General features: G+C 36.6%; 1 protein-coding gene and 1 pseudogene across 1 annotated transcript in view; one reads left to right on the top strand and one right to left on the bottom strand.

The window, feature by feature from the left end:
• The window catches only part of LOC143386080 (C-type lectin domain family 4 member A-like), a 39,498-nt gene that overhangs the window by 9,211 nt on the left and 6,109 nt on the right, over nucleotides 1-24,178 (top strand). The gene's annotated exons all lie outside the window — the stretch shown is intronic.
• On the bottom strand, nucleotides 13,941-14,950 carry LOC143386070 (rab5 GDP/GTP exchange factor pseudogene; annotated as a pseudogene).

A 24,178-nucleotide genomic window follows, 5' to 3' on the forward strand; every position in this document is an offset into this window, starting at 1 on the left:
GATCAGTTTGTGAAATGATGAAGACCTACATATGAATCAACACTTTTTGTGGACATTTGTTCAGATTTTCATTCATTATTCTAGACCTATTGTTGGGGATGAGCTCAAGGACATGATTCAAGGACATGAAATAATGAGGCACAGTTCAGGTGTATTAAAGCAATTGTTCAGTGTAAAGTTTTGATGAAATATTGTGTAATAAAATTTTGTATGAAATGCTTTGGAGCAGTTAAAAAAGTTGCAAATGGAATTTTTTAAATGAGGAACCAGCTTTGAGGATTGTGGTTCATGTTTGCTGTCTGTTCATCCCTTCTTCTTGAAAAACAATACTTCAATATTGTTTAAAGTCACACTTTCCTTCTTAAAGCTCATGTGACTTGGGATGCTGTGAGTGAACATGGATTAATCCAAGTCAACAACTCAGTCATACTAGTGGTTGGTTTAGGAATAGCATGGATTTTTAGTCCTGCTCATAAATTGCTTCTTCCTCTTCTCAGAGGAATCAGGGAGTGAATCTCCCTCTCCTAATGAACATGAATGGTTCTGTTCACTACTGACAGTCATTCTGTAATCAGGAGGGGAAGTAGCCTTCAAATGATAGAAACACCAGTGATGGCAGAGTAGAGCTATTGGAAGGAATTGCTTATTTACATTCTTTGTGGGTTATTGAATCACAGCATAGCCTACTGTGAATTTTTATTGTGAAGACTAATAAATTTCTAATTATTTGTCTGATTGAGTCCTGATGGATTTAAGAAAATATATTATTTTTAGTGATTAGATTTTATTGAGCTACCATTTACATCAGTAAAAGGCACACGCTTTCAGAGTATAGTTCCATGATTTTGTCAAGTGCATTCAAACCTGTAACCACCATGATTATCTACAATAAAGATTTCTAGCATTGCCTAATGTTCCCTGTTCTAACCGCATGGATGCAGTATTCTGATTCCTGCTTTTTATATTCCATATTAAACAGATAATAAAGTTTGATTTTTTTTACTTTCCTTATCTCAATATATTTGTGAAATTCTCCTAAGTTTTTTTTTTTGTATTTTTTCAATTTTTTTTTTAGTTGGGACCTACACAAATTTTTCCAATGTCTTCTTACCATTAGTAATGTGCATTTAAAATTCCTCCATTCTATTTTATGGCCTGTTGACATTTCTTTTTATTGAAGAAAATATTTTACCACAGTTTATTTATCCATTGAAGTACCTGTTGATTGCTTCTAATGTTTGACACTTATGAATGAAGTTTGTATTTGTCCTCTTGTGTGGTTTTTTGTGTGGACATGTTTTCTGTTCATTTGTGTTAACACCTAGGAACACTCTTATTGACTTGGGTGTTAAGACTAAGAACTGTTTTCCAAAGTGGCTATCATTTTGCATTTGACCAGCCATGAATCAAAGTGTTCCTATTGTTCCATTTTCTTGCCAGCATTTGGAATTAACAGTGTTGTGGATGTTGTTCATTAATATGTGTGCTGTGGTGTCTAATTTTTAAAATGTTTTCCTCCCTATCAATTAAAAAATGTAAAATCCTTTAGTATAATGACTTTGATTTGTTCTCTATTGAGTCCTAGACATAACACAGTATGTGGCCCCAAGTTGTCACTCAATAAGTACTGATTGAAAGAGAAAATGAATGTCTCTGCAGGAGTGGTAAAGAGTTGTTCATCTCTTTCTGGGTAAATTTCATACAAGTTAACATGTTAGAAAATTTATTGAGTTTGGAAATTTAAGCCAAATCCTACAACCTAGCTTTTGTCAATAATGAAGTTCATGCTGTGATGTCTGTCATATGCATGCATCTATTTGGGTAGGGACAAGGGAAGAGAGGGGTATTATTTATTGGCTCCTTATAGCCACAATGATAAGTTTCATAAAAGATGAAATAAGTAGAAATTTTCATTTTAAAAATTTAAACTAGACTTATGTTAAACTGATACATACATCACCAAGTTGCGCCTATAATGGGGTTCTATGTTATGTTTCAATATATGTATATATAGTGTAGTGTTTAAATCAAGTTAAACATATTTGTCTACTCAAACATTTGTCAGTTCTTTATGTAAAAACTGTCAAAATCCTTTTTTAAAATATAAAATATTTTTTTAGTTGTGGATGGATTCAATACCTTTATTTTATTTATTGTTATGTACAACTGAGGATTGAACTCTGTGCTTCACACATGGTAGGCAAGAGCTCTACTACTGAGCCACAACCCCAGACCTCAAAAAATTTTTTTCAAGCTTATTTTTATTAATGTATTGTAATCGAAGGCACAGAGTAGTGTCTGTTTCCAAGACTGAAGCTCTGCTGCAGATGTTAGCAGAGGGGCGGCCTGACAAGTGAAGATGCTGCTGACTTCCCAGCAGAAACCTGAGAACACTAGATGTATACAACCCCTATTCAGTCTCCCAGATTCATGAGATAAAGCTGTTTTTATTACAAATCTTCTAAAAATTGTTTTTCAGAAGTAGAATTACCCAATCTGTCCTAAAGGAGCATACCTTAGTGACAGATAGTGGGACTTCATTGTAATACTAAGATCTCCATGCAGGGAAAACCCGAAGCCTCATTTCCATAACGTGGAAAGTATAAGGAAGCATGTTGTCAGACTTCCTTGTGCAAGAAAGTCCCCACTCAACGTTTGTGATGATGTCTTCTCTGAACCAGGTCATGCATTCCCTGCCAAATAAACTGCAGCTTGCTCTGGTAGCCAGTAGGGCTTTGGGAGCGATTCCCCATTTGCAAACAAATTGGTTCCCTGTCATCACTGTTCTTGGTGCTATGTTCTGCCTGGATTCTCACCAAGAGGTGGATCGATTAAGTTGGGTTACACAGTCATTGTTCAAGGAACTGGAAGAATTGTGATGTGTGTAGAGGGGTGCTGTCACAGCCTATCATCCCTAAGACCCATGTTCTTGGTGCTAATGGGGAAGGTGCAGAATGCAAAAGCTGGGGAGGTGGCAACTACAGATCCTCAGCTTTACTGAAGTGCTTCAGGCTGGCCTTGTGCAGCAACCTTGGGGATGTGCAATCATTTCTCCTGCTCACCGTCTGAACCCAGGCCCAGGGTTTACTGCTGCAGATGCTGCAGGAACTTGGCCACCTGCAAGATGGTTTCTGTTCCAAGGACAGTACCCTGCAGCATTCTCATACTCTTCCTGGAGACCAGCCTCTTTCTACAAGAACAGGGCCAGAACTGAGCTTTTGTGTTGTGGTTCTACTTTGGGCTACTGTTGCCCACATTACCCTCCATTCAGGGAACTGTCTCTGGAAGAACAGAGCATAGGCAGGACTGGTCATTTTCAAAGGGCACAGGTCCTGGAAATTTCAAACTTTGCAACAGTGTCTGAAGGATCTTCATTATGCCTTCATGTGACCTGGTTTGTCCAGGTTTCACATCCTAATTTTCTAAAAAATCAGCTATTGAATATTCCCAGTTATTTTATCCTTTAATTCTAAATTTTCTTCAAAAATATCAGTTTTAATCAACAAATTAATTAGGCATATTAATAAGATTCACTGAGATATTTTCTTAACCCATACAGCCTGCACTGATCACATCCATACCTCCTCTTCCACTCCCTCCACCCCAGCAGACTTCCCAGATGCTAGTAATCACAATTTTACTTTCAGGTAAAATTTTCACATATTTTGTTTTAATAGGAGAACAAATAAGATACTTTCTTTCTATGTCTGTTTTTTTTTTTTTTTTTTGGTTGCCATGATTTTCTCAGTTCCATTTTTTTTCTTTTTTGTTTCAAATGACAGGAGTTTTGTCTTTTTAATGAGTGAATAATACTCCATTTTGTATATATACCATATTTTCTTCATTCCATCTGTTGGTTAATGGGTACTTAGATTGATTCTATGTGTTAGTTATGCATAGTGCATGCAGGCAGTGAAACTGACTCTTTTGTATGCTGTTTTCCTTTGGATATATACCCAGGAGTAATGTTGATTGATCATGTGATAGTTCCATGTTTAGTGTTTTGATGAATCTCTATATTGTTTTTCATAGTGGACACATCAACTTACACTTCTACCATCTGTATATAAGAGTTCCCTTTCTCTATGGCCTCACCAGCATTTGTTAATTTTTGTTGTTTTGATAATTGCCATTCTAAATGGGGTGAGATTGTATCTCATTTCAATTTTGGTTTGCATTTCCCTGATGGCTAATGACATTGAGCAAAATAAAATACATTTATTGGTCATTTGCATTTTTCTTTTGAGAAGTGTGTATTAAGATAATATGCTCATTTTTATTTGGATGACTTGTTTTTGGTTGTTAAGTGTTCTTTTATTTTCTTCTATAGTTCAGATAACAACCATCTGTAAGATTAATAGTTGGCAAACATTTTCTCCCTTTGTGTAGGTCATCTCCTCATTCTGTTGATTTTTCCTTTGCTGTGTAGACACTTTTTATTTTGATAAATCCAAGTGTCAGTGTTGCTTTTGATTCTCATGCTTTTGGGAAATATCCAGCTTTTGGTCCTACCTGGAGAATCGTTGCCTTCCCTAATGCTGTTCTCATGTCTTGGAGAACACCATTAAGGAAGGTTAAATTAGAGAGGGGTAAGGAAGTCAAGAGCTCTTTCACTTGCCTGTCCAGAGCTGAGGAGAATATTTTCTCTTCCTTCACAGTCAGATGACCTGATCATCAAGTTTATTTCTTCATCTCTAAGAATAACTGGAAAAAAATGGCAACATTTTATACCCACTTCTTCCATCTCCCCCTATGATTTATTTTATCTCAAAGTGACCATGGGAGAAACTTTTGGGGTTTCTATCCTGTTTCTCAAAGTCTGTTTCATTATGTGCTACATCTATGACAATCCCATCACTAACAGTGTCCTGCTGAGTTCAACTCCACTTTTTACTGAGGTCCAGTTATGGAGGTCTGTTTAATTAAATCATTGGCTATTGGTGATGGCACTTGCTTTCCACATAACTGGTTCCTTTGGCAAGCAGCTCCCGTTCTGGAACTATCTTGAGGACCCTCAAGAGTCACATAATTGGTATAAGGTCAGGTATGGCTGAACGGTGCATGGTATGGATAAAAAAACTGTCTACTCTTATCTTTATTGTTCCAAACCTATTTTGGGAATTTGGCAAAGAAAACCCAAATATTATAAAAAATATACTTTTATTACCCTTATGGTTGAGAAAGTTTTATGGTTTTAGAAACTCTGTGCCAAGAACTGAGGATTAAATCAAATGTATATTTCCTTTTATAACCCAATATTGTGAGTTCAATGTCCATATATCCATATTAGATTTCCATGTATTCAGTGTGCTTCCTTAAGTAAGTGGAGATGTTTTTGGTGTTACTAAAGAAAAAAATGTACATAATCTACATTCTACAACCTGAAAAATATTGAGGCAGGTTCCCAAAGTCCTTGACATGAAGTCTACTTGTGAATTTAAACCATTTCAGGCTTCCCTTTAACTGAGGATGGAGGATTAAAAATTTATATTGAACTTTGCTCAATATTTATCTTGAATGATACCTGTGGCAATAATGACCTCAAGTACTGTGGTCCTGCCAAGAGGAGCAGAATTTTTATTCTCTAAGCAAATGACAAATCCTGTGAAACAAAGAAAACATGTGGGTAGAATTAAAGCACCTTTAGTAGGTACTCTACCAGGACCACTGTCTTAGGAATGTTTTGCTTGTCAACCCATAAAAGGAACTTTAAAAGACCATTTAACCTTTTATGAAATTTTACATCAAAAATATTTCTTCATGTTATAGAAGCAAAGGTTTCAACTTGTGGAACTTTGTAAATACTGACCTTTAAATTGATTACATCTCTTTTTAAAATATATCTCCCAGTGTCTAGAAACCATAACAAAGTGATAATCCCCATGATCCATTAAAAGAAGAATAAGTGAAAATTCTGTTACTTTGGTTTCCACTAGTTCTGTGGGGGATAAAGGCTTTTCCCTTTGGAAAAAAAGTGTTTTGTTTAGTATTTAGATGTTTTATACTCTTTTCCCCCTTGGACTAATATTTATGTCACTTTTTTTAATGTAAATTTTTAAGTTTATATATGAGAGCAGAATGCACTACAATTCTTATTACATCTATAGAGCACATTTTTTCATATCTCTGGTTATATACAAATTATATTCACACCAGTTCCTGTCTTCATACATGTACTTTGGATAGTAATGATCATCACATTCCGCCATCATTAACTAACCCTTGCCCCCTTCCTTCCTATCCAACCCTATGTCACATTTCTTTTATCCACTAAACAATACATAAGTACATGTTTAAAAATGTCCTTTCCTCTAGGGTGTTAGGCTTTAAGGTTTAAAAATTCTTTTGTATTGACTTATTGTTACAAGTATGATCAGTATACAATATTGAACACATCATGAGTTTACTATAAATTTTGATAAATCATTACTATACAATGAAATTCCATTTGAAATCTTAGCAAGGTGAATAGGGATTTTAAAAACTGTAATCTGATGTATCCATCATCAAATCATATTATTGTTAGCATAAAGTAGTTTTCAACATCAATGACCTAATTTTCAACTTGATGACACAAACTAATAAATTTTGTCTCTTAAAGTAATAGAAATGGAATGAGGTTTGTTAGAAAATTATCCAAGTTTTTTAAAAATTTAGTTCTCTGTTCATTATCATATTGTAAACTATTATGAAAATTATTTGTAATGGTCTACCAAATAAGAATTTGATTGTTATTGTGTTAGCTATTTATTGAGGTGATCAAAGTGTCTTACAAGAACAACTAAGAGGAGGAAAAGTTCATTTTGGGGTAATGGCCTCAGAGGTCTAATTTCATGGATGCCAATGCTCTGAACCTGAGACGAGTGAGAACATTATGGTAGAATGGCTTGGTGGAGGAGAGATACTCAGTGGGGGGAACCTGGGACAAAACATAATCCTCAAGGTCATGCACCAGTGACCAACTTCCTCTAGCCACACTCTTATCTGCCTAATTACCCCCAGCAGTTTATTCAAGTGATTAGTACATCAAATGAATTAATCAGCTGATGGGGTTACAGTTCTCAAAACCCAGTCTTTCCACCTTTGAACATTGCTACATCAGCTAACATGAACATTGGGCATTCACTAGATCTGAACACTAATAGACATTCTTTGATATTGTTGAACGTAAAGAATAAAAACTGGGATAAGTTGCAAAATGTTTGTTATTTCTCATTTGGTTGTTATTTGTTTTCTCAATATTTATACAACATTTTTCATTTTATATTTTCAAAGTACGGTATCAGGTTATTATTCTCAGAACAGTTTGGGAAAATAAAACAACTAATGCCAATATACATTGTTTACATATGTTTTATTTCCAATGGCTTTGAATACATATTTTTGTTAACATTTGAGCTAGAAAGTTAGCATAGTCATGTTAAGAAAATTGTACATCATAAACAAATTGTTTTCATCCCAGGGATGTTAGGATGGTCTAACATAAGTAAACTAAGAAATGTAATTCTCCACAGAAATATGTTTCATGACAAAAATCACATAGTCATCTGAATAGATGCAGAGAAATCCTTCAACAGAATTCAGGACCCATTTATGATAAAAGCACTGAAGAAAGTAGAAATAGAAGAAACTAGAGATAGAAGGATTTTTTTCCATTGCTGAATTATAACTTTACATAAAAGCAGAATTTCTTTTGATATGTTCATAGTTGAATATAGCATAATTTGGTCGATTTTATTTCCCTGTTCTTCCCCTTTCTACCCCTTTCTCACTTATCCTTGACTCTCTGCCTTTATTCTAGATCTTCTTTCTATTTTTGTGAAATCTTCCATTCTACTTTTAAAATTCCTTTTTTCTCTCCAGCTTCCTTAGATAAGAAAAACACTCAACTCTTGACTAAATCTGATTCATTTCACTTAGCATGATGCCCCCAGCCCTACCCATTTACCAGCAAATGAGACAGTTTCATTCTTTTATGGCTGTTTATTAGTGGAAAAGTAGTGGAAAGTGAACAGGGGAAGGGAGGAGGAGAGGGAAACAGGAAGCATTGGGAATATATTGGAGCAAATTATGTGATGTGAATATCCACAGATGACATAATGAGCCCCACTACTACACATAATAAAAATTTAATGAAAGAACTAATAGGCCAGGTGTGGTGGCAAACACCTGTAACCTCAGTGACTCAGGAGGCTGAAGCAGGATGGTTACACATTTGAGGCACTAAGCAAAGTAGTTAGACCCTGTATCAAAATAAAAAAAAAAACAGCACTTGTTTGTGTGGGCTCTTTTTGTCCAGTGATGAGGTCCATGAAACAGGGTATAGGAGAATGTGGCTGTGGTGTCACTAATCAAGACCCATGGAGACCATGCAGTAAGCAGGTCTGATTTTATTGCACAATTACCATGTATATATACTCAGGCAGTAGCTAAGCAGATTACAGGCAGCCACCAATGCAATTTCTGCTAATTCTCCTTGCAGTGTCCAATTAAGGAGTGGCCATGGAGCAAGCACAGGGACTACAACACATGGCCTCACGCCCTGGCCTGTGCCTATGAGATAAGCAGTTTAGACACCAAGCATGAGGGGAGTGGTCTGCCACTCAGAAGCCCTTAAGGTATGCCATGAATGAGGTACTCCATGCACTTGTCCCCACATTTACTGTCTTGCCTTTCCCCTCTCTTGCACTTTGCCTTGTATGATGAGATGACAAAGCACAAAGGCCCTCATCAGATGCCAACACCATACCCTTGGACTTCCCATCCTCCAGTACCATGAGGCAAATATACTGCTCTTCATAAATTTCCAGTCTGTGGTATTCCCTTATAGCAGCCGAACCTGAAGTAAGACATTAGGTCAGAGGTGACTTCCCAGTCCCTGTTCTTTCTTGTCATGGCAGAGATTTTGAGAAAAGTGCTTTGGATATTCTAACTCTCAGACTTTTTGTTTTGGGGAAAATGTGGATGATCACTTTTCTAGGTAAATTCCCTCAGTTGCATTTGATGTCTCCCTTCATTGTCGGAATGTGAGCCTGTAATATGTCCCACTTGCACTATTCTATGTAGTCTGCTTTCCCATAGCTCTCTTCTTTTCAATTCAACTTATGTGTTGCCAGCACAATAAATTTTCTCTGGTCTGCTCTTGTTTCTTTGTTGAGAGCCACAGCCGAAGGGGCCCCAGCAAACTTCCAGCTGCCAGCTGATTGGCTTCTCTGTGGTGATGCTCATTGGGCTGTTTCTCCACCCTTTCAGACCACAGAGCTGCTCATTGGGAGACTCTTTAGGCTCCGCCCATGCGACCCAGTCAATCAGCCTCAAGAGCGGGGGGGAGTGGGGGGTTGAGAGGCTCCCCAGAAGCCGGTGGTGGCAGTTGGGCTCTGAGGGAATTCCTGAAGAGCTCATGTGGTGCTGCATGTGTTCTAAAAATAAAGTTCATTTCTGCTTGATAAGTGGCTTGTGAATTGTGCCCAGCCAGACTGTGGCATTTCTTTCTTCCTTACTCTTCTCCATATTATTCTTTGCTTGAGATTGAAGTCCAATGTATTGTCTATTCTCAACTTTCTGGTTTTCCTTTCAGTTGCAATATGTTCCAGTAAACTGGTGTGCCAGTCATTCTTCAAACACTAGAAGCATTAAATGCTGGCTAAAATTCCCTCCACCTATATCTTCCCTTGTCACCTGCCTGTCAAAATCTTCCCCATTGTATAAGGCTAGTTCAAATACTACTCCAACAAACATCCACCTATCCTTCCCATCTGAAAGGTGTTCTCCATCAGTTTGTTTAGAACAATGTTGAAATTCTCCCTCCAAGATTTTTACCTCTTTGAACAAAATAACCACATTTTTATTTTCTTGCATTACTTTCCATACATCTTTCTTGTTGGCAGATGTTCACAAAATACTTGTTGAATTAGTGATATCTGTTTGTCTTCATTCTTTCACTCATTTTCCTGTCAGTTGCTCCTAGAAATATTGCTTGACTATTTCTTATATATTTTTGTCATTGTGCAGAAAACCTCATTTCATTGCTCCTGAGTCAGTCAAGATGTGCAGGCCAGGTAACCAGACAGATTTTACTTTGATACATGGACTGTTGGTCCTGGGGAAGAAGCATTAGGTATAATGTAATACAGTTGTGGTAAATTTAACATTTTATAGTCTCTCTCATGTCATCTATTACTGGCTTATACTGTATCATACTTTTTTCATGATTCTTTTTTTTTGTAAACTTCTAACAGCCGCATATTTTATTGTTTCTTAATTATGCCTGAAGAAAATATATAGGTTTGTGAATCTACAACTCATACCTAGAAGTTTCCCATCAATCACATATTCTCTTGAGAAAAAAAGATTAAACTAGTATTATATATACTCATGGGTACTTAAGCCAGGATATTTCTAGGCTTGTGATGATTTTCACAGTTGTTTTGTAGTCTGGAATTTATTTCAAAAATTATTATTTTTTATGAAAAAATTATCATTTTATTCCTATTTTGAAGAACATAGGATTTGGAGGGAGCACACATTTTTTAAAAGAGGTGTAATATACATCTATTGCCTGCAGTAAAAAAAGGGTCTATATAATCTCTTATTTTGCCCTGTTAATCTAGTGATAGTATGTTATTGATATCATGTTAATAATTAAACAAAATAGTGCACTCTAGACCCACCATTGATTGTTTTGTTTGCTGTTCATTATTTTCTTTGTTGTTAGCTTTGTTTTGCCTCTGCACCTAGATTCATCTATAAGTCATCAACTAACTCATATATGTCTTATAGATGAGGAACACAGACCTAGGGAGAGTAAATAAAACTTCCTATTGTACCTAAAGTGTCACTATGTTAGTATAAAGATAATATGAATTGATTGTGGCCTATCTATCTGCCTTCATTAGAAAAAGAGGGATTCTCCATGTTCATCCTAATATTCCAGACATTCAGATGCAATCATATGCTGCATTATTTCAGTGCCTTTGCACCCTCTGGTCTTTCTGCCTCAAATAATGACACGACTTCAGTACTCCTTATATGCTTTGTCAGTGTTGCAAAAAATCTCAATTCTTTGCTCCAAATTTTTTGCATAGATCCTTCTTCTTCTACTATAGAACTTTTCCTGATAAGCTCAAGGAGAAACAGTCTCTTCCTTCTCTTTTTTTTTTTTTTTTTGCCACAACTGCTTTGACCATAGTGTGATATTGTGCCTCTTCCACCGTAGTGAAATTATTTATTCACATGCATGTCTAATAGACCTTATCTCTCACTTTATAATAGGTATTGTATATCTTTCCTTCTTTTGGCTCCCAATAATGTTTAGTACATGATAAAGACAAATAAAAGCAAATGATAGATCAAAGAAACATAGGAGTAACTGAAATTACAGCTAAGTTTTAATAGTTAAAGCTTATATTGGGAGATAATTGTTATAAGCTTCATTTATGGTGTTTCAATATTTCACTATTTTGAAGGTATTGAGAAATTAATATTTAATTTTAGTATTATACATGTTTAAAAAAAATCTATGGAGAACCATTTTTATGAACAACATCTGTTTTAGTCAGTTTTGTCACTGCTGTGACCAAGAGACCCAACAAGAACAGTGTTAAAGGAGCAAAGGTTTATTCAGAGCTCATAGTTTCAGAGGTCTCAGTCCATTAGACTCCCAGGTAAGCTGCACTTCTTGCCCCTGGACTGTGGTGAGGGGAAGGGGATTTGGTAACCCCCTGTCAACTGTGATCCATCTACAAGGTCCTTCTATATGGATTATGGGACAACCCACTTCTGAGGCATTCCCTGTGTTTTCATTTGTAACCGTAGATGGGGAGAAGTTCTATAGATTTAATTTCTTCTAAGTCTAGGTGTGGTCTCCACAAAACATCTGCCCTTCCCACCACCATTTTGTGCCAACAATTTATGTTGAATTGTGCAATGTTTTGATTATCTTTGCTACTTCTAATCTTTCTAAACTCTGTTTGCTTTTTTTGTAACTGTTGTTAAGAAAGTAAGTTTGCCTATGCTTTTCTGCCTTTGTTCCTTTCCCTAGCCCTACCATAGTCAGCTCTGGTTATAGGAATTATTTCCTTATTTTTTGATCTAATAATCTAATTCCAAGTTGCCCAAGTATTAAGTTGTTCAATGTTGAGTTTTCGAGTATTTGCTCTGCCACCCACCTCTCTGATCAGTTGTTCTTTCCCTGCTTTGATTCCAGACTGCAGAGGAGTTGATGGTTGCTGCCCTGGTCTGCTCTGCTATCTTCTTTCTCCTATTTGTCTCATTTAACATCACTCATGTTACTGTCATTTTCATTTTTTCTCACTTGTGCTTGTGGATTTTCTGTTGGGTGTAAAGTTTTTTTTGATTTTTTTTTAAATTTATTCATTTGTATGTTTTTAGAGGGAGCTTTCCTCCTTAGTAATCTGAATCTAGTTGGGTTGTGGGAGTAATATTTTAAAGTGGTTTTGCATTTGCCTTTTTCAAATTTTCAGGGTTATTATCAGATATAGATTAAAAATTTAAATTAAATTTTTTGGTTAGGAGTCTTTTACTTATTATAGGTCATAAGAATTTTCACTCAACCAAACCTATGCAAAGAGACTGTGTTTTTACCCTCAACTTTTTATCATGAATAGTTTGAAATAGCAGTTGAATGAATATATAATTAACTTCCACATAACCACCATCTATATCTGAGAATTGTTAATGTTTTGACCAGTTACATAAATAGTATTTGTTGCACCATCTGAGAGTATGTTTTATGTATCACACCTTGCCCCCAAATACTTCAGTACACATCTTTTAAAATTTTCATTCCTCTACAAAATTCAAAATCCTCTCTACCAGCTATTTGAAAATATTCAGTTCATTTCTGTTAACTGTTGTTTTTCTATTGTACTAAATGTCTTCTGTACCATTTAAATACCTGCTTTTCAAACCTCCTTTTCAGTCACTGGTAACTAGTATATCATTTACTTTTAAGTGATCAACTTTTAGCTACCAAGTGAGGGAGAGTATGCATTATATATCATTCTGCACCCTAACTTATTTTACTGAATAATTTTCAGTTTCATTCACGTTGCTACACGTGACAAAATCTCATTTTTCATATTAGTTAATAATATACAATTGTGTATATATGCTACATTTTCTTTATCCATTTGTCTGTTGATGGACAACTTATGTGATTTTATATTCTGACTTTTGTAAGCAGTGCAGCAATACATATAAGAATGAATGTATCTTTTTTATGACAATTGCAGTTTTTCAAATATGCACCCAAAATGAGATTTTGGGTCATACGGTGAGTTTATTTTTAATTTTTTAGTTTTTCCATAATGGCTATCCTAATTTATATTCCCACATGCAGTATATATGACATTCATTCCCTGTCCATTTTCATCAAGATTTGTTATTTCTTGCTTTCATTGATAACACCCAAACAACCTCCCAAAAATGTACCTTAAAAATGCTCTGACATTTAAAAGCAATTGAGTATATTCTAGATTCCACTTGCAGGGTATAGTACTGTTACCTATAATGCAGGCTGAAATAAATACTACCTACATAATGTTCAACATTGTGCATAAACCTGAATTTGCATGGTGGAGAAATTTTGTCATTTTCAACATTTTCAGAATCAATAGCTGCTAATGATTGACTTTGGGGCTTAATTTCAAGTGGATATTTCTCCATGATGTCTTGAACTTCTTTGCAGTTCCATCTGTCCAAACTATTAAGTCTTTTTCAAGTTTTGTGGCTTCATTCATGATTCTTTCCTGTTTTTCATTCAACTGAGATAGGAGGTCCAAGATCTTATACATCTGCTTCACACCTAAGCAAGCATCAGGAGACCAACTCTTGGGTTCTAGCCTCCTGGGAGGGTGTGGCTAGGCATGTAGTGATCAAAATCCTCCTGAGTTGTATTCAAAGACTGGACATCAAATTTCTCAATGAAAGCCCCAGCACAGTACAGGTTGGTGAAATAGTATCTGTCCTCCCCATCATCAGCCATCTGGGGTTGCAGAAGCAGGTGATGTACTGGATGTAGGACTACAGGTGGGCTGAGGTTGCCCTTCAGCACAATGTAGATGAGCTTGAGCAAGAAGCAGAAGAAGGCTCAAGTCACTCGCAGAAGCAGGCTCATTGTTGGTGATTTTGATGGTGTTGAAGTATGCTTGCTACACTTGGTGATGCAGGCCAACTTATCTTGAGGCACATGCTTCAAATCCCTATCAATGACATTTGATCCTCTTCTGAATGGTGTAGTCTTTCTATCGTCAATGATTTCTGAACAGAACACATAGTTAGAGAGGCGAGTCATGTTGTACTTTTCAATCTGATCCATTATCTTTTCAACTGTTTCTGGAGGCACTTTTCCATGAGTCAGCATTCTTTGCGCCACATTCTGGTAAAACTCCTTACTACACTCTGACTGCTCCTCAGTGCTCAAATCCATTTTGTAATGTGTCCTTCCAAAAATATCTTGGTATTTTTTTTTTTTGAACTCTTGTCCATTTTTTTTGACGGTCATGAGAAACTCTATGAACTCCTTAGACACCGTTTCAATACTGTTTGGGGGGTTTATGGAAGGACTGGGAGCTTTTGCTTCCTGAATTTCTGACCTATTTGATCCAACTCTGGAACAGGCACTTAAGAATTTCTTCACTGTGGTTACCTTGTGGATGTTTCCGCTGTTTTTTTGGAAAATGTGAGGGAGGAAACCCCCTGGTTGCTCTGACTTTTGCTGGCCAAGTTCTCTTCCTGCTCCTACTGAAGTCCTTCAGCCAGCTCTCAGTCCTTCTGGATCTGCTTCTTCTGGGCTCTGTGGTACTCCTGTCTCCAGCACTGGGAGCAGAAGCCCTGCAGTGCTGGATTTCCATAATAGCCACAACCCTTCTTGCACAGGAGCTTCCACTGCTCCAACATGAATTCCTAGGTGCTCAGACTTAAGGCTCATCTTCTTCCTGCTGGGCGGCTCCTGGAGTCAGCACTACAGCTGCCCAGGCTTCTATAGGAGGTGCCTCCTTGTTGTTTTGATTTGCATTTTGCTGATGATTAGTGATAATGAAATTTTTTCCTATACATGTGAACGATTTGTATTTTTTTAGTTATATAATTTGTATTTTTATTGTTGTGTTTCTAGAATTCCTTATATATTCTGGTAGTAATTCCTGTCATAAAATTAATTAGGAAGTATTTTCTCCTCTTCTGTAGGTTGTATCTTTACCCTGTTGTTTCCTATGCTTTTTCTTTGACTTAATTTTATGTTGTCATTTGCTGTCTGTGCTTTTAGGGTGTTATCCAAACAATCTTTCCTTCTGTGTATGTATAGAGTTTTTTTCCCATGTGTTCTTCCAATAGTTTTATACATTTTTGTCTTAAACTTAGGTGTTTAACACATTTTGAATTTAGTTTCATACATGGTGAGAGGTGGTGGTTAAATGAAACCCTCTAATTTTAGGATTTCAAAATGAATGTGGATAACCATATCTCTACTTGATACAAAAAAAAATCATACTGTGGCAATAACAGGTGTTTTGTGTTCAATTTTATGAATTGTCCCTCCACAGTATGTTCAATTTTATGAATTGTGTTCAATTTTATGAATTGTCCCTCCACAGTCTCTCATAATGTACTTTCCTTCTTATTTTTTGTTAGAATATTTTCTTTTCCCAGAGAGTATTGTTTGTGTATACACATTCTGATATGCTTAATTAATCATGTGCTAATTAGCATATCATTGGGAAAGTATTCATAGCACTGAAAAAGTGAGCAAAATTTGAAGCACATAACTCTTTTATTTACAAGAAGATCATGAATCAAATGTAGCAAAAAAGTCAACATGAAAGGTACTACATCAATTTCTTAAGAACTCCTGTGCCTCCTTCAAAATAGGTCATATACCATACATGACAGGAACCTAATACTCAATCCATAAAATGTCAGAAAGCTTATTTTTTCTTAAAATCATAAGGAAATATAAATAGAAGTTTTAGTATTTTATCTTTCTGTAGAAGTGGTTCCTGTTTTTAAACAACCAGGGTACCTGTTCTCCATTTTGAAGATCACCGTCTAAGAGATCCATTGGCTCTATAATTTAAAGGACTTGGGCATAGATTGCATCACAATTCTCAAGTGTATATATCTTTTTCTGTGAAAGGATTAAGTTTTGATGCTATTAACATGTCTTCCCATGGGTTGAGTGTCTTTTTCTGCCCATTCACACGTTTATCCAGGTGACATTAACTGGCCAATAGACCAGAATGAATACAATATGCACTTGATCCAAATTGAAGATGCTACTGCACAGTTCAGCTTACAAGGAGCCACTCAATGATTGTGGATACCTTCTCAATCCTCTTATACCCTGGTACTGTGCTGTGGGACACTGCATGTGTGTACATCCTCCTCACCATGCCTCCCACCTGGGTTCCAGAATGAGAAAACATTCAGTAAGGATCCACATCAAGTTATAGTCAACTTGAAATACATCGTAAGCACATGTACTATGTGAAATCAATGTTATAAACCACTCAGCTTTGGGGTTGTTTCAGACACAATGTAATCTATTTGCAATCTATTTGGCTTATTCTAGGGAGAGAGACATAACTTTAGAAACCTATTTTGCTTAAGGAACTTGGATGAGACAGCCTCTTAGAATCAGTTATTATTATTGGGAGGAGGGTGTGTGTGAGCACAACTGTCTAAATGCATGCACTTTGTGAAGTCCAAAAATTAATTGCAGAGAACATAAAACTCCTTTTTGCATTGTAGCATCCTTTCCTACTAAATTTTTCAGTCCAAATTAAGCACTAGATGGCACAGGGCAAAGTAGGTGTTTGCTGTAAGATGGGGTGAGCAGGTGGAAGCAATGAGGCAACAGGCCCTCGAACTTAAGCAGGGAAAGGTGGCAATGAAGGGGTTTGGCTTGACAGTGGTATTGGAGCCCAAGAAAAGTTAATAAAACTTCACCATGGTGGTGGGAGTGTCTTTTGGCATGGATAATCACAACCTGAGCATGGTGAGGAGGATGTCTATAAGTGTTCATGGTCCAGAGCAGAGTAGCAGAGAACAGAAGAATTGAGGAGGTGTCCCCAATAGGGGAAGGCTGGTGTGAGATGTCAATCTGTGAGAAGAGGCCATCTAAGTGGTTGTGTGGTCAGCTATGGGGAACATAAATTAAGCAGGATTGGGAAGTCATCCATACATGAAGTCATTTTCTGTAAGAAGTCAGAGCCCCTCTTGGGTGAGGAGTGAGTCCCTGGAGAGGTGCAGCCTGGCATGAAATCTCAGCATCTGGGAGAAGCAAATAGACACTGCTGAACAGTGTTAGTTCCAATGTTGGTTGGGATTCAGTGCCTAAGAGGGGTGAGAAGACATTTTTGCAGAGGATAAACCTGGGTGGGTTTCAGAGATCAGGCAGGGTAAAGAGGATATCTGTATGTAGACAGTCCAGTTTTGGAACTCATCACATAAGCAAGGTACTGAAGGCATTTTTTTTACAAATTTTTTATGTCTTATTTTTGTTCTACATGACAGTAAAATGAAGGATGTATTTTGGAAGAATATACATACATAAAGTTTGACTTAATCTATTAGGCTCCACTCTTGTGATTGTACATGATATGGAGTTACCCTAGTCATGTATACAAATACAAGCCTATGGAAGTTATGACCAATTAATTTGACTGTCTCTCCTATTCACCTCCCCCTCCCTTCCCCTCATTTTCCTTTGTCTAGTCCAATCTTTTCTATTATTTCTCTCTCCAATTTCCCTTGTTTTGGGTTAGCATCCACATATTAGAGAGAACATTTGGTCTTTGTATTTTTGGGATTGGCTTATATCATTTAGCATGATATTGTCCAGTTCCATCCATTTACTGGCAAAGACCATAATTTGTTTCTACTTTATGGCTGATATTCTTTTGTGTATACACACCACATTTTCTTTATTCATTCATCTGTTGGAGGACACCTAGTTGTTTACATAGCTTGGATATTGTGAGTTGAGCTGTTACAAACATGGATATGGCTGTTTCACTGTAAATACAACTGGTTTTCAGTTCTTTGGGTATATGCTGAGGAGTGGGATAACTAGGTCAAATGGTGCTTGCATTCCAAGTTTTCTAAGGAATCTCCATACTGCTTTCCAGAGTGATTGCACCAACTTGCACTCCCAGGAGCAATGTATGAGAGGTTCTTTCTCCCCATATCCTCTGCAACATTTATTGTTACTTGTATTCTTTATAAATGCCATTCTGACTGGAGTGAGAGGGAATCTCAGTGTATTTTTAATTTGCATTTCCCTAATTGCTAGAGATAGTGAATAGTTTTTCATGTAATTTTTGACCATTTGTACTTCTTCTGTGAAGTGTGTGTTCTGTTCCTTTGTCCATTTATTGACTGGGTTATTCAATTATCTGAGGTAAGTTTTTGGAGTTATTTGTATATTCTGAATTTAATGCCTTATCTGAGGTTCTGATGGTGAAGGTTTTCTCCCAATCTGTAGGATCTCTGTCCATGTTCTTGATTGTTTCCAGAAGGCATTCTTGTTGGCAGCGGAGGACCTGGCATAGGATATCAAAGCCCAAGCAGGTTAAGGAAAGTATCTACACAGAAGATAGATGTGGTGTGGGTTTCAGAAAGTGAGCTATATAAGGGAGTTCTCCACATGGTGGCAAACTTCAGAAGGGGAGACTGATCCTTACATGGTAAGGACTTCTATCCATGGACGTATCCTTGTAGGCTGTGAGAGCTCAGGCAGGTCAGGGTGCCTACAGAGAAGCTTTAAGAATCTGATCTGTGTCATCCTTAAAGAAAAGAAGAACAATAATATACCATGTCCCTGAAACCACCATTTTTTTTCCCAATAAACCAGCCAACTTAAGGGAACAGTATGAATGGTCCTGGACGAGAATGTCCAAGTGAATAGTATCCTGTAGGACACTGACTCTTTTTTTTCATGTATGTTGCAAATTTGAGGTGTGGCTTAGCACAAGGTGTCAGACCCTCAGCAAGGTGAGGAGAATGTACATTTGGTGGGGTGTTGTTTGCTGGCCCCATGTGGGAACACTCAATTAGAGTGAGGATGTCTCTGTTTAGGAGAAAAGAGATTGGCTAGGGAGTAAGGGATATCAGGGAGAAAAGAGTGTCTTAAGGAAGGATGGCACAAAAAAAATGAGAAATTGGTAGCATCCAGAGTAAAATCAGTTAACAAAAAGTGAAAAGTTAAAGATAATAAACACAAGTTTCTTTCTGTAACTGATTTGTGAAAGAAATATAGAAATTGAGAAAATAAAAATAAAACCTGAGGCATTGAATTAGAATTAGGCATATTACTGTGAACTTAGTGTTTTCATTATATTTTGATATAAAAATAAATGTAAAATAGAATGGAAACAAATATAGAGTTGAGAGAAAGGGAAAGAAATTGAAGGAAGAAAATAGATATAAGAGGAAAAAAGAGGTGGGGGTTATTAAAAGAAGGGAAATTGTTGGGGGAGATGTGAGGCAAAAAACATGGGCTTGAGCTGAGAGCAGGCCTGTGGAATGATCCCACATGAAAGATTTAGTTTTGGGACTTTTTTCATTTTGGCCTTTGGAAAAATAAATTATATTTGGCACTCAGTTTAAGTTCATCCTCTTCTCCATGTGATTCCATTTAATTTTCCCAACTGTTAAGTATAGTCATATTTACTTTCCAGAGCGGATTGTTCAGGTGGTGTGGGTGATAAAGGGAGAGATAAGTGTAGAAATAAAGGTGGTTGCTGCAGTCTGGCTGGGCACAAAATCACGAGCCACTCACAGCTTTGTAGATTGAAACAGCAATTCTTTATTCCTGATCTCACACCAACACTCTACAAACACGTTCTGGGGAAATCCACATTCTCTGCCCAAATCCACCTCCTCTGCCTCCCAAAATACTCTCTGAATCCCGGGAGAACTCAAGGGGAAACTCAGGCAGCAGGATACGCCCTATTCCCAGCAGGAATAATCTTAAACCTGGAACCGCCCTAAACCCGGATCCGCCCTGGTCCTTGAACAAGGTCACCTTACATGCAATGTTACTGCAAAATGTCCTATTTCCACGAGTCCTTCCACTAAGCAACATGGGGTACGCTGGCAAGGAAATTGTCATACCTACTTGGCTAATGGCTCCCAGCAGGTTGTGTCCTCATTTATTTTGGCTTTCAGGAGTTCTGGAGTTGACTAGTAGCAAAATGAATGAATGAAGGTTGATAATGGTGCTGATTGTGAACAGCAGGAAAAGCAGAGAGCACAGAGGACAACTTCAGACTATTCATTCCCCACCATGCTAAAGGAAGGTGGCTCTGAACATGGGGAGGCTGTCATCTGAGATTTGTGTCAATGATCACCTTAGAATGTGGCACAAAAAAGCTGCTTGATCAGTCAAACCTGATGACATGAAGGCAATACGAGCAAGTGCTGCTCAGGTTGGTTGGCAAATACATTACACTTGCATATGGACACCCTCACATTTCAGTTTTGCTAGTGAATTTATAGAATGAATGTCTTAGGAAAGATTTCTCTAATGTGTTTTAACCATACCCATAGTCTTTGGCATATAGATAGTTTTCAACATTTTCAAAATTATAAATAACATTCTTTGGAAAAAAAGACTTCTCTAATTGCTTGGTTCCTCTTTTTCTTTTCTTCATATTTGGGTTCCCACTTTTGTTACATTTGTTTATCTATTTTGACTATATTTGAATGGTATGATTCTTTTTCTGGTTGTCCGGAAGATTGGATCCCTGTGGCCCAGTGGTTTCACATAATTTGACTCTTAGGGGTATGTGTCTATTTATTACTTGGGCTCTCATCTAGTTAGGGTGTAGAATAATTTGGTCTCAGGATAGAATCTCATTTGTAGTATGTTTTAAGGAAAATATTGCATGGGATTTTTGAAAAAAAGCAGAAAGTTTCTTCCCAAGATGGCTTTGGGAACAAATTATGCAGAAGTGAGTTTACAAAATGAATTGAAGTCCTCCACCACTAACTCAAATTCTCCTGCAGGTAAAAATCATTTTCCAGTGGATAAAGTTAATTGTGAGGTGAAGGATGAAGAGACAGTTAATAAGCAGGCAGAGGTAATGTTAGTTGCTGTCTGAAGTGATCATGTCTGTGAAACCCAGGAATCTCTTGAGGATTGTGCTGCCTGTAGATAGAAATGAAGGTGTTGTAGAGTTGTAAATTGGGATAAAATAGATCCATACCACTTTCTTTACTATTATAATTCAAGATAATCAGAGTTTGAATTTTCTTGTGTATCCTTCCAGATATAAATATATAAAAAAATGTGTGTACCTATATTTCCAGAGCTGAAAGAATATAATACCGAGTTTTTCTTCCTCAAGATTGGCAAAATATAATTTTAAGAATATTTTTTTCTATTTATTTGGTGTTTTTATCTTAGTAGAATGTGTCCCCACTGGCTCCCTCCCCTTTGGTGGTGTCCAATTTCAGGATTTTTTATATCCTAGGCAAAATTGCTGTAGCATGAAGCTATATCCTCAGTCCAGAAAATAGTTTCTAACCACAGAACAGTGACTAAAAAGACTGATTTTATCTTAAAAATATTAAATTTGGTCAAAAAGTTTTATGTTTAATAACATACTTGCAAGTTGGACACAATCTGGAATATTTAAATATGTAATGAAATATTAAGAACCATATTAAAATATTTAAAAATATGTTAAAAAATGTTCATGAAACAGTATAAAAGAACAGAGTGAATCAGAAATAAGTAAATATGTGTGTCAAGAGATGGAAAAATGTGCATATATGTTGTAAATACTTCAAAAATTGCTGAAGGGATATGTGATAAACTTTGAAAACTATTGGAACTCTTTGAGATCAACTAAAGATATTTTCCATTGTGAGATGGACATGAATTTTTGGGTACCATGGGTGGAATGTTATGGTTTGAATATGAGATGTGCCCTGAAAAGCTTGAGGCAATTCAGGAATGTTCAGAGATAAAATAGTTATGAGAATTATAACCTAATCAGTGCATTAATTAATATGTTAGATGGATGAATGATTAGAGTGGATTACTGTTTGGTAATTTATTATTACCAATATTAAGAATAGTTATTCTCAATGATAGGATTTTGTGTTTTGGGGTATTTTATAAAGTTTTTATAAATAAATATCATTTATTTTTTCTTATTTCAATTTTCATATGATTTCAAATATTCATGGTATTAGTGATTGTGCTTTATGAAAGAAAACTGAAAAGTAGAAGAGGAGGATATTAGCTTTTCTGTAACTTTGACTAAAATACCTGATAATAGCAACTTAAAAGAGGAATCTTATTTGGGGATCAATATTTCAGAGGTTAGTCTATAGTGAGTCAGATCTATTACGGTGGCCCTGAGGTCAGGCAGAACACATGGTTGTATATTACTGCAGAGGAGAGCTGATGGCAGCCAGCGGATCATGGAAGTTTCTACTGAGATTTCAAAGGAAGACCTGAGTGTTCAGGAAAAGTGAAGCCGTGCGTGTTGGAATCCCTGCAGGATTCCCTTGAGAGGGCATGCATGAAGCTGTGAAGGGGAAGCTGAAGCTGGAATGGAGATCCCAGGGATTAAGATATGCCAGTAATATGGAATGTCTGCTGAGGAAAGGTTTTGGCTGTAGATGAAGTCAGCCTAAGAAAGAGATCACATGGACTGCAACCAGCAAGGCCATTTAGGTGGTGCTGCAGAGACCTTTGAAGATTACATCACACCACAATATTCCCCAGATACTACACGAGGAGTTACAGAAACTAATATCTGCCTGACTGAGTTTTGGTTGTTTTGGATCCATCCCTTTCTTATATCCTTATTTCTCCTTTTGGGAATGGGATTGCATTTTGGAAATATGTAACTTACTTTTGATTTTTACAGAGGCTTACAACACAGAGTTTGTCTTGAGTCTCAGGAGGCTTTGGACTTGGTCTATTGGGAAATTTTGGAGCTTTGAACACTATGGGGACTCTTGGAGATCAACTAAAGGTATTTTTCATTGTGAGATGGACATAAACTTTTAGGGACCAGGGGCAGAATGTTAAGGTTTGAAAATGAGATGTGCCCTGAAAAGCTTATTTGGCAATTCAGGAATGTTTGGAGATAAAAATAGTTATGAGAATCATAACTTAATCAGTGCATTAATTAACATATTTGATGGATTAATAATTAGAATGGATTACTGGTTGGTAATCAGGTGTGGTATAGTTGAAGAAAAAAATCACTGGGGCATGCCATAGATCATATATTTTCAATTCCTTGTTTTTAATAGATGAATTATAATTATACACAATCATGGGGTTCACTGTTACATATACATACATGTACTTTATATGAGAATGTAATTTGATCAACATCATTCCTCAGCAGATTATATTTTCCCCTGTTTCCTTGTTTGCTCTTTCTGCTTCCTGGCTATCTTGAGCTGAACAATATTTCCCTACCACACTCTTGTATGATGTTCTACCTCACCTCAGGCCTAGAGCAGTGGAGAAGACTGACCATGGACTGACATCTCTAAAATCATGAACCCCAAATGAACTTTTTCTACTCTAAGATATTCTTGTCAAATGTTTTGTCACAGTGACAAAAAGCCAACTCATAGAGGAGGATTTGGAAATAAGGATAGAATTTCTTTCAGAGGAATTAATTTGATTTATCCTTTGGATCACCATGGAAACACCATTCCTCATCTGAGTAGTTTTGGTTTTTCCAAGCTTCTTCTTGCCTTGTTGCTGATACTTTTCATGCTGAAGGAAATCTTATTGTCTGTCTCTTTTATCAGTAAGTATGCCAACTGGGTCAGTTAGCAATGCCTGCCTTTCATTAACAGAAACTATACATTAGAACGTGGCATTTCACAATGATGCAGATATTTGAAAAATGAATATTCTCTGAGGTGTGGGCTAGAGTTCCTGAGCTTTCACTGTCAATTTTGCTTTTTCACCAATAATGGAATTCATGTTCATTGAGAAAATTTGAAGAGCAGATATGTGTGTATGGGTTGATGTTAGAGTGAAATCAATGAGTCATCAGTTCTATAACAGATTCTGTGTGAGGACACATCTATATTTCCTTAATAGCTTTTATAAGGCTAGTCTTATTTGACCTCATAGACATATTTTTGGGTGATCAGGTGGACATGAAGGTGATGG

Source organism: Callospermophilus lateralis (assembly GCF_048772815.1).
Source record: "Callospermophilus lateralis isolate mCalLat2 chromosome 17 unlocalized genomic scaffold, mCalLat2.hap1 SUPER_17_unloc_3, whole genome shotgun sequence".
Taxonomy (NCBI): domain Eukaryota; kingdom Metazoa; phylum Chordata; class Mammalia; order Rodentia; family Sciuridae; genus Callospermophilus; species Callospermophilus lateralis.